Below are 11,774 nucleotides of genomic sequence, written 5' to 3'. Positions count from 1 at the left end.
CCACCCTCTTCAGATGTTTTATGTTACATTGAAAGGATCGTTATACTCTGGTTGTGACATTGTACTGGTAGCCTTCACCAAAGCTCTACTGAGATATAGCTGGACATGCTTCAGTCAAATTCCAACTCTGTTATTTCTGAAGGTATTTCAAAGATAAATGTATTCATCAGCTCACCTGAAACATTTGACAATCTATTTCCACTCGTATCTGCAGAATCAAAGCCCTTGAAAGTCCAAGCAAAGAAGACGACACAAAATGGCTGACGTACTGGGTGGTGTATGGCGTCTTCAGCCTCGGAGAGTTCTTCTCCGATATTTTCCTCTATTGGTTCCCATTCTACTACGCTTTTAAGGTGAGCAAAGACTGAAGGACCAATGATTGTTTCAAATTATTCTAAGCTTACTTTGGTATAACTTCAACAGAACTTAATTTAGTGTGAATTCTGCCCATTTTAAGGGCAGTTGGAATCGCTAAATGGAATTACAGATGTGTTAACCTGTTAAGTCCTGAGCCTGTTTTTCAGGTCTCAGGCTCGAAAATGACATCCCCAGAACAAATGACCATATCTTCCCTTCTAAAAGGGTTAAATTAATAATCTTTCTTCTCAAATAATTGATAAACCTGTGAGTTGGATGTAGAAAAGTCAGAATCAATATAGATGTTTTTTATTTAAAAAAAAATTCAGATTGAACATAGTAAAAAACTGTAAATTATAGTGTCCGTCCAAAAAATATGTTGTACTTATAGTGAAAACTAACCTTGGATGATGGGTTAGTAGACTAAAAGCTGTACGAATCCAAAGTACAACATATAATAAGTACCCTGTATCAAGATTGATGCAAAACAAGTGATATTTGACCTTTTTAGACAGATTTAGCAAAACAAAACTCTTCTGGGGCCATTTGGGTGGTAGGAATGGCCTGCTCTACTATTTTAAAACGGAATTGCAGTTTTATTGCTTATAGATTATCAGAACATTTCAAAGGGGACACAGCCACATTGGATATTAACCTATGGATTAACTACACCATCGTTTTTATCGTTTTTATCGTTTTAATGCCATTGAAGACCAGTTTAGACCAGACAAAGACAAAGGTAAGCCATGTTAGCGTTGTGGGCTACCTAGCGCCACTTGTTTTGATGTACGTTTTTGTTGATAATGTCACAAGTTTGTATCTTTCAGTGTTCAGGTGGGCACCGTTAGATTCTGTGTCTTTACGATCATAAACGATGTGTTGGATGTGCAGCTAGGATAAGTAATAAGGGAGCTAGGAGTGATTTTCGGTGCAGTAATAGGTTAGCATTTTTCGCTCGGGGCTAATTCAGAGGCTCACTTTTAGCATTGTGTTTTTTTTTTTTTTGTTTTTTTTTTTAAAAGATCAGTTAAATTAGTTTTTTCCCGTTATATGGATATAAAATATTCATAGTTTATTAAATATTAAGGTTCCTTAGACGTTGTTTCCTGCAAATGACGCGATTTCGGCCCCGGAACCGGGTCCGTGGGGCTTAAGAGGTTAAAGGCTTCGGAATCCCCCCCATTGTAGTTAAAAACTGTAAAAAACTAGGGCCCCCAAACTGCATCTTGCATAGGGACCCCAAAAAGCTAGAAACTGCTCTGACTACGAAGCAGGATTTTCGTTTAGCAAGATAACTTCTGGGATTTCTGGTACTACGAAGCTGGTTCACTTTTTAGCGGGCTAGATAATTTATTCTGAATGGCTAGCCTGTGCCGGAGCAGGATAGCTTCCAGGATAAGAGATCAACTGTGCGGAGTTCTTCTTCTTTGCTTTAATGGCGAATCGCTTCCACTTGGAGCATATCACCACTGTACTGTTGATTTATTTAATGTATAAACTGCCCATATTGTTCATGTAGAACAGTGTTCACTTAAGCCTGAACATTGATTTTATTTTTCATTGAATGTAACCGTTTCAATAAGGATACATCTATTATAGGTTGAGGTAGAAACCATGGTGGAACAGCTGATAACAACAGTGTGCAGAGTTTAAAGCGATCAAGTCATATTACAGGATAAAGGAAATACAGTTTAAACTGCCGTTGCAGTTCAAATCACCGTCTGTGTGAACGTGAAAATGAATAGAATATCACCTCCCATCTTCAGAGCAATCTGACTATTATATTAGCGTTAAGAAAGCTTACTTAAATATCTGCCACAACATACACTGAACAAAAATATGAATGCAACACTTTTGTTTTTGCTCCCATTTTTCATGAGATGAACTCAAAGATCTAAAACATTTTCTATATACACAAAATAACCATTTCTCTCAAATATTGTTCACAAATCTGAAAAAAACTGTGATAGTGAGCACTTCTCCTTTGCCGAGATAATCCATCACACCTCACAGGTGTGGCATATCAAGATGCTGATTAGACAGCATGATTATTGCACAGGTGTGCCTTAGGCTGGCCACAATAAAAGGCCACTCTAAAATGTTCAGTTTGATCACACAGCACAATGCCACAGATGTCGCAAGTTTTGAGGGAGCGTGCAATTGGCATGCTGACAGCAGGAATGTACACCAGAGCTGTTTGCCCGTGAATTGAATGTTCATTTATCTACCATAAGCCGTCTCCAAAGGCGTTTCAGAGAATTTGGCAGTACATCCAACCGGCCTCACAACCGCAGACCACGTGTAACCACACCAGCCCAGGACCTCCACATCCAGCATGTTCACCTCCAAGATCGTCTGAGACCAGCGACTCGGACAGCTGCTGCAACAATCGGTTTGCATAACCAAAGAATTTCTGCACAAACTGTCAGAAACCGTCTCAGGGAAGCTCATCCGCATGCTCGTCGTCCTCATCGGGGTCTCGACCTGACTCCCGTTCGTCGTCGTAACCGACTTGAGTGGGCAAATGCTCACATTCGATGGCGTCTGGCACGTTGGAGAGGTGTTCTCTTCACGGATGAATCCCGGTTTTCACTGTTCAGGGCAGATGGCAGACAGCGTGTGTGGCGTTGTGTGGGTGAGCGGTTTTCTGATGTCAATGTTGTGAATCGAGTGGCCCATGGTGGTGGTGGGGTTATTTTATGGACGACAAACACAGGTGCATTTTATTGATGGCATTGTGAATGCACAGAGATACCGTGACGAGATCCTGAGGCCCATTGTTGTGCCATTCATCCACGACCATCACCTCATGTTGCAGCATGATAATGCACGGCCCCATGTTGCAAGGATCTGTACACAATTCCTGGAGGCTGAAAACATCCCAGTTCTTGCATGGCCAGCATACTCACCAGACATGTCACCCATTGAGCATGTTTGGGATGCTCTGGATCGGCGTATACGACAGCATGTTCCAGTTCCTGCCAATATCCAGCAACTTCGCACAGCCATTGAAGAGGAGTGGACCAACATTCCACAGGCCACAATCAACAACCTGATCAACTCTATGCGAAGGAGATGTGTTGCACTGCGTGAGGCAAATGGTGGTCACACCAGATAATGACTGGTTTTTGGACCCCCCCAGACCCCCCAATAAAGCAAAAATGCACGTTTCAGAGTGGCCTTTTATTGTGGCCAGCCTAAGGCACACCTGTGCAATAATCATGCTGTCTAATCAGCATCTTGATATGCCACACCTGTGAGGTGGGATGGATTATCTCGGCAAAGGAGAAGTGCTCACTATCACAGATTTTTTCAGATTTGTGAACAATATTTGAGAGAAATTATTATTTTGTGTATATAGAAAATGTTTTACATCTTTGAGTTCATCTCATGAAAAATGGGAGCAAAAACAAAAGTGTTGCATTTATATTTTTGTTCAGTGTAAGTAACCGGATCAAAGTAACATTACGTAGGCTACAGTCCGCGGCACTGTGAGTGCAGACGTCGATGTGTCCCATTATCATTCATATCACATCATAATGTATCATATATTTCCTTATCTGAGTCAGCTGAGCCGTATCTGGCCGTGCAACACTCACAGTGTCACATACTGTATGCAGAAGTAACCAGGTTAGGTTGAACCAGCTTCGTAGTACAGGCCTCTGGTCCCGACCAGGGGGGTATACTACGAATCTCAACCTATCCTGGATATGTTTGAGTTATCCGGTTGACTTAATCCAAAACAAAGTCGCTCTCGCTAAACTGTCCTACAACGCTGGCTATCAACTCGTTCGCTCAAGCCAGCCGTGTCCTTTCTAGTTAGGTGCGCGTTCACATGAAAGTAGAGATGTCCCGATCCGATCATGTGATCGGGGATCGGAGCCGATCACGTGATTTTCAAAAGATCGGAATCGGGAGAAAAAGATCGGGGATCGGGAATTTTTTATTTATTTTTTTATTATTTATTTTTAAATAATTTGTATTTAATGTTACAAAACAAAAATGACCATGTTCACGTCTTAAAGTCATCCTGAGGCCTTAGTTTTGGTTTCAAATTACACAACATCATGTATGTGTTGCTTCTTTTGGGCTTGTTTTCATAGACCTGGTTGCTTATTTCTCTCAAATCTGGCAACAGAGTGGGGCAGGGCGCAGTGTCCAATAGTAGCAGTAAGCTAACGAGAGGCTACGTTCAGCTGGTGACTTCGGGACAGAGAAAATGTCAGGGTTTGGAAGTATTATAAAATTGAAAGCGAAGGCAGTGTAACGGCCAGATGCAATGTGGAGGTTCCGCGTGGTGGAAATAACAGACCTACGTTCTACACGACCAATCGAATACGCCACCTGAGAAACAAACACCAACAACAACACGATGAGTACACTAGGGCTGTACCCGAATATTCGTTCGTTGGAGTACTATTCGGGTTTCAATTTTGTTATTCGGATATTCGTTTTGTTTGTTTTTTCCCCGGTTTTTTTTCAAATTGAATTTATTGAAATCTCCAATATCAACGTAAGAGCTTGTTCGGGGGGTGCTAACACTTAACCATAAACGTTATCGTTTACTTTCTCCGCCTTTATATGTAGATATTACTTTTCCCCGTCACGTTGTTTCCAAAGCAACAACAACTTCCTGTCAACAGCACTACCTCTCCTTCAAAATAAAAGCATGTCCATAAATAGGAAGCCAAGCCAAATTACACTTAAGACATACAACTGCAACAAAAGTAACAAACACAATGCGATATCCGTTTCAATTTCAAAGAACACAAATTGGGTTACATTAACAAATAACTATAAAACAACAATAGTGTAGAATAACAAAATGAATGCCGTGAATACACCGAAACACACGTGTTGAAGTGGTTAGCTGCTGATTACTATTGAATTGTGTTACTGCAGTAAGATGGAAAAATAATGCTTTGTTTATTCATGTTATGTTAAGCTGCTGTTGTTCATTGCATTATTACTAGACTAGTTAGTCTTAAGGCCAGAATTCTGCACTAAGCCACATTTTTATTTTATTTTATTATTTGTGACTGAATGTGAACTTGTGAAGCTAGTCAAGCTACCTCTTTCCAGTAGAGTTATTTTTGTTTTGTTACTGCACTATCTGCACTTAATTTGTTTACATGGTTATTTTGTGGTGGACCACTGATAAGCTTTATTTTGTTTTGATCCAATGCTGCACAACTGAACTGATCCAATGCTGCTGTGAGAAAAATAAGCTATATCCATGTTGGATAGAATGGATAGTTGGGTACTGTCATTTAAATTAAAAAAATAACCTTAAGGGACAACTTGAATGCTTTTTTCCTTTTTTTTCTCTTAATGCATTGCATAAAGATCGGATCGGGAAAAATCGGTATCGGCAGATTGTCAAAATCAAATGATCGGAATCGGATCGGGAGCAAAAAAAGGTGATCGGGACATCCCTACATGAAAGGGGTGGTATCTGGAGCATTCGACCAATCACAAACATGGAGAAGCATACTGACAGCGCAGCGTCATACTTCCTGAATGAAAAGTCAACTATAATATTAGACATATGAAGAAGTTAAACTTTAAACATCCATGACTTAAACACTTGATCCAGGATCAAAGCCACAGAGCTGCACCTGCAAGGTGAATACAGCTGGTAACAGAACAAGTGTTTGAATGCGTACATTAAGAGGTTTATGATATCACTGCCCAGTACAAGACACGAGTGGATCTGACTTTCATTACATTTGACTCGAGTGTTTCGTCAACTTAATGTGTTGCTTAAAATAATACTTCTGCATACAGTATGTGACACTGTGAGTGTTGCACGGCCAGATACGGCTCAGCTGACTCAGATAAGGAGATATATGATACATTATGATGTGATATGATGTGATATGAATGATAATGGGACACATCGACGTCTGCACTCACAGTGCCGCGGACTGTAGGCAACGTAATGTTACTTTGATCCGGTTACATATGTTGTGGCAGATATTTAATTAAGCTTTCTTAACATAATAGTATAATAGTTATAATAGTCAGATTGCTCTGAAGATGGGAGGTGATGTTCTATTCATTTTCACGTTCACACAGTCGGTGATTTTGGCCGGCCATCTTTCCTGCAACGGCAGTTTAAACTGTATTTCCTCCGCACACTGAGCTCTGATTGGTCAGCAGGCGTGGTGCTTTCGCTGAGTTGATCTCTTATCCTGGAACCTATCCTGCTTCGGAGCACAAACTAGGTTCCAGGATAAGTCACCATGGAGATCTAGCCCGCTAAAAAGTGAACCAGCTTCGTAGTACCGGAAATCCCAGAAGTTATCTTGCTAAACGAAAATCCTGCTTCGTAGTATACCCCCCAGGTTAGCCGCACAGCATAAGTTACCATGGAGATCTAGCCTGCTAAAAAGAGAACCAGCTTCGTCGGACCGGAAACCCTGAGTTTTCCTTGAAGTTAGCCGGCTAAGCGAAAATCCTGCTTCGTAGTATACCCCCCTGAGGCCTGTACTACGAAGCTGGATTTTCCTAACCTGGATATGTTTGAGTTAGCCGGTTGGCCTAATCCAAAACATACACGCTGTCGCTAAACGGTCCTACGACGCGGGTTATCAAGTGGATCGCTCAAGCCAGCCGTGTCCTATCTATAGTTAGGTGAGCGTTCACATGAAAGTGGTGGTATTTGGAGCATTCGACCAATCACAAACATGGAGAGGCGCACTGACAGCGTAGTGTCATACTTCCTGAATGAAAAGTGAACTTTAATACTAGTCAAATATGAAGAAGTTAAACTTTAAACATCCATGACTTAAACACTTTATCCAGAATAAAAGCCACATAGCTGCACCTGCAAGGTGAATACAGCTGGTAAAAGAAAAAGTGTTTGAATGCATACATTAACAGGTTTATGATATCACGGCCCCGTCTAAGACACGATCTGACTTTAATTACATTTGACTCAAGTGTTTCGTCAACTTAATGTGTTGCTTAAAATAATACTTCTGCATACAGTATGTGACACTGTAAGTGTTGCACGGCCAGATACGGCTCAAGAAGCTGACTCAGATAAGGAGATATATGATACATTATGATGTGATATGATGTGATATGAATGATAATGGGACACATCGACGTCTAAACTCAAGTGTACTTATGTTGTGGCAGATATTTAAGTAAGCTTTCTTAACACTAATGTTATAATAGTCAGATTGCTCTGAGGATGGGAGGTGATATTCTATTAATGTTCACGTTCACACAGTCTGTGATTTTTGCCGGCCGTCTTTCCTGTAACGGCAGCTTTTCTGTATTTCCTTTCTCCTGTAATATGACTTGATCGCTTTAAACTCCGCACACTGAGCTCTGATTGGTCAGCAGGCGGTGCTTTCACTGAGTTGATCTCTTAGCCTGCAACCTAACCTGCTCCGGAGCAGGTTAGCCGCACAGCATAAGTTACCATGGAGATCTAGCCCGCTAAAAAGAGTACCAGCGTCGTAGGACCGGAAACCCCGAGTTTTCCCTGAAGTTAGCCGGCTAAGCGAAAATCCTGCTTCGTAGTACAGGCCTCTGGTGTGTGTTTACCAGTGTTGGGACTAACTAACTAATAACGTTACTAGTTACCTATTCCCATTCAGTAACGCCATTATAGTTACTGTGATTTAAATGGGTGCGTTACTGCGTTACATTATGTGATGGAACTGAACCGAATCTCCCTGCGGATGTAACTTACAGGCGAATACAGTGATGTCCTCTCACAGTACCATGGAAAAGTGAGAGTGACCAGAGAGGAGTGATGATTGGTTAACGCGGGGTAACATTTCAGGGTAAGCCAATCATAGACAGAGTTGGGCGGGTCTTGCCTTATGGGGAAAATACACAGACACACAAACACTTGCTAACCACACACACATACACGGCAAGGCCCACCACCAGCAGATGCAAGTATCAGCGAGAGCAGCAGCGCATTTACAACTTGGAGATATAACCACTATTTTCAATTTGTGGGGATAAAGGACGCAAAAAATATTACGGTCAAATGTGTGCAGGACAGCAAGCATTGTCCACATTGAATAACAGCAATGCCAATCTCCTGAAGCACCTAACGTACATGGGGCTATAAAACTAGTCGCCAAAGACCCCACCGTCTCAACCACTGGCAGTGCCTGCCAAAATGTCTAAACATTTCATAATGATAATTGCTACAATGATGGGGAGTTGTCTTTTCTCTTACTGTGCCAGAACAACACAAACACTTGTATTTTTATTGTTATTATTTTTAAAGTAAAGTAACTTGTTACTAGTTACTTTTATAATTTAGTAACTAATAAAGTAACTAGTTACTTTTTTGAGAGCAGTAACTATAACTATTACTAGTTGCCCAACACTGGTGTTTACACAATAAAATATGCATAGTAATTTAATAAATCCTTCCAACACACATTGTAAGAACAGTTCTGTTTCATATGAGTGTTGAGAGCTGTTCTGGAATATAGGCTATTGCGATATGAAGCAGACACAATAAATCAAAATCCAGTACCATTCTGAAATCCCCAGGATGTGTCTAAGTGATCTAACTAGGTTCTATTCATATTCTTGACGAGAAGAGCAGTGTAAATGGGCGTCCATATGCATTTGAAAAGCAATATAAATCACACAGTTATTATACAATTGGCTTTAAAAGCACCATCAATAACCATTACCCTTCTCCAATTCAAACTCTTGACGGGAAAAAAGGTCTAAATGGTTGGGCTATACTGTAGCCTATTGTATACATACAAAGGACATTCAAGCTAGACGTTCTTCTGGAAATGTTCACATCAGGCACCTTCAAGTTAAACAATCAGGTGAACAACTTTAAGGTGCATACCTCCACCCCCGGAGTCGGCTTGACTTGGTTTGCATTCATAAAGAATGCACACATGTGTTTAATTGTTAATGTCAGAAATATACTAAGTAAATACATTTGTTCCTGCTCAAGATTAGATTCAACTTTATTGTTATTGCACAGATTACAGGTACTGAGACAACGAAATGCAGTTTAGCTTCTAACCAGGTGCAACAAGCAGTAAAGTGAAAAGTACTGTACACAATCTACAGAATGAAATATAGAATGAATTGAATGATGAATAAACAGTGAGGGGTATGAATACACTAGATATACACAGCAGCCTGAGAGCAGTATGAACAGTGTGTATGAATACACTAGATACACACAGCAGCCTGTGAGTAGCATTAACAGTGTGTATTAATAAACTAGATATACACAGCAGCCTGTGAGCAGTATGCACAGTGTGTATGAATACACTAGATATACACAGCAGCCTGTGAGCAGTATGCACAGTGTGTATGAATACACTAGATATACACATCAGCCTGTAAGCAGTATGAACAGTATGTATGAATACACTAGATATACACAGCAGCCTGTGAGCAGTATGAACAGTGTGTATGAATACACTAGATATACACAGCAGCCTGTGAGCAGTATGAACAGTGTGTATGAATATACTAGATACACACAGCAGCCTGTGAGCAGTATGAACAGTGTGTATGAATACAGATACACACAGCAGCCTGTGAGCAGTATGAACAGTGTGTATGCATACACTAGATATACACAGCAGCCTGTGAGCAGTATGAACAGTGTGTATTAATACACTAGATACACACAGCAGCATGTGAGCAGTATGAACAGTGTGTATTAATACACTAGATATACACAGCAGCCTGTGAGCAGTATGAACAGTGTGTATGAATACAGATACACACAGCAGCCTGTGAGCAGTATGAACAGTGTGTATGAATACAGATACACACAGCAGCCTGTGAGCAGTATGAACAGTGTGTATGAATACACTAGATACACACAGCAGCCTGTGAGCAGTATGAACAGTGTGTATGAATACAGATACACACAGCAGCCTGAGAGCAGTATGAACAGTGTGTATTCATACACTAGATACACACAGCAGCATGTGAGCAGTATGAACAGTGTGTATGAATACACTAGATACACACAGCAGCCTGTGAGCAGTATGAACAATGTGTATGAATACAGATATACACAGTAGCCTGTGAGCAGTATGAACAGTATGTATTAATACACTAGATACACACAGCAGTCTGTGAGCAGTATGAACAGTGTGTATGAATACAGATACACACAGCAGCCTGTGAGCAGTATGAACAGTGTGTATTAATACACTAGATACACACAGCAGCATGTGAGCAGTATGAACAGTGTGTATTAATACACTAGATATACACAGCAGCCTGTGAGCAGTATGAACAGTGTGTATGAATACAGATACACACAGCAGCCTGTGAGCAGTATGAACAGTGTGTATGAATACAGATACACACAGCAGCCTGTGAGCAGTATGAACAGTGTGTATGAATACACTAGATACACACAGCAGCCTGTGAGCAGTATGAACAGTGTGTATGAATACAGATACACACAGCAGCCTGAGAGCAGTATGAACAGTGTGTATTCATACACTAGATACACACAGCAGCATGTGAGCAGTATGAACAGTGTGTATGAATACACTAGATACACACAGCAGCCTGTGAGCAGTATGAACAATGTGTATGAATACAGATATACACAGTAGCCTGTGAGCAGTATGAACAGTATGTATTAATACACTAGATACACACAGCAGTCTGTGAGCAGTAAGAACAGTGTGTATGAATACACTAGATACACACAGTAGACTGTGAGCAGTATGAACAGTGTGTATGAATATGCTAATATATATAAAGTATGAAAACGGTAAGCAGTGCAAGTATAGTATAAAATATATAGATATTCATTTCATGATGATAAACATTGTGGAACAATGATGAAAAATGTGAATGGAAGTGGCGACGTAAAACTGACACAAAACAACAACAAACTTTTGCCGAGCCAATTGGAGAGTTTCATCAGCAGCACGGGGTAAAAACCACCAATGAGCGCTCAGCTCGAGATACCAGCGAGTCAGAGAGAGAATGATATCTGCATTTTCTCTTTTGGTTTGATTAAGACACATCCTGGGGATTGTGTTTACAAACATTGACCATACCGTTCACCAGCCCCCACCCCCCATGTTGCTTATGCTGCAAACTCTTTGTTTAAAACTAATTGGCCATCGGAATGTGTGGAGGAAGTCTCCTAAGGGGGATGGTCACATTCCACAGCTCTCCCCCCCCTCCTGTGATCTCCCAACCCCCAGTCTGTAGGTTTGTGTTCACATATTTCAGTGTTAATTTTGGCAGCTGTTTTTGATTTAGTCTTTAGATGAAAATGGTTATTAGTTTTAGTCACATTTCATATCCTTCGTAATTTTAGTCTAGTTTTAGTCGACGAAAACTCAAAACATTTTAGTCAACTTTTAGTCAAAATGTGTCTCTCCTCTCTGAACGCTCCGTCCCCAGCAGATCTCTGTGTCCGC

At 40.8% G+C, this 11,774-nt stretch overlaps 1 protein-coding gene across 1 annotated transcript in view; it reads left to right on the top strand.

The window, feature by feature from the left end:
• The first annotated feature begins 228 nt into the window (after nt 1-228).
• LOC117559055 (receptor expression-enhancing protein 6-like) overlaps nt 229-11,774 on the top strand; it is a 28,003-nt gene continuing 16,457 nt past the window's right edge. The window contains exon 1 of the mRNA XM_034235692.1: nt 229-353. The gene's annotated coding sequence lies outside the window, so the exon portion shown is untranslated. The remainder of the gene's footprint in view (nt 354-11,774) is intronic.

This window comes from Gymnodraco acuticeps, unplaced genomic scaffold, assembly GCF_902827175.1.
Source record: "Gymnodraco acuticeps unplaced genomic scaffold, fGymAcu1.1, whole genome shotgun sequence".
NCBI classification, from domain to species: Eukaryota; Metazoa; Chordata; class Actinopteri; order Perciformes; family Bathydraconidae; genus Gymnodraco; species Gymnodraco acuticeps.
The sequence above is the reverse complement of the archived record's forward strand: the minus strand, read 5'-3'. Positions and strand labels throughout refer to the sequence as shown.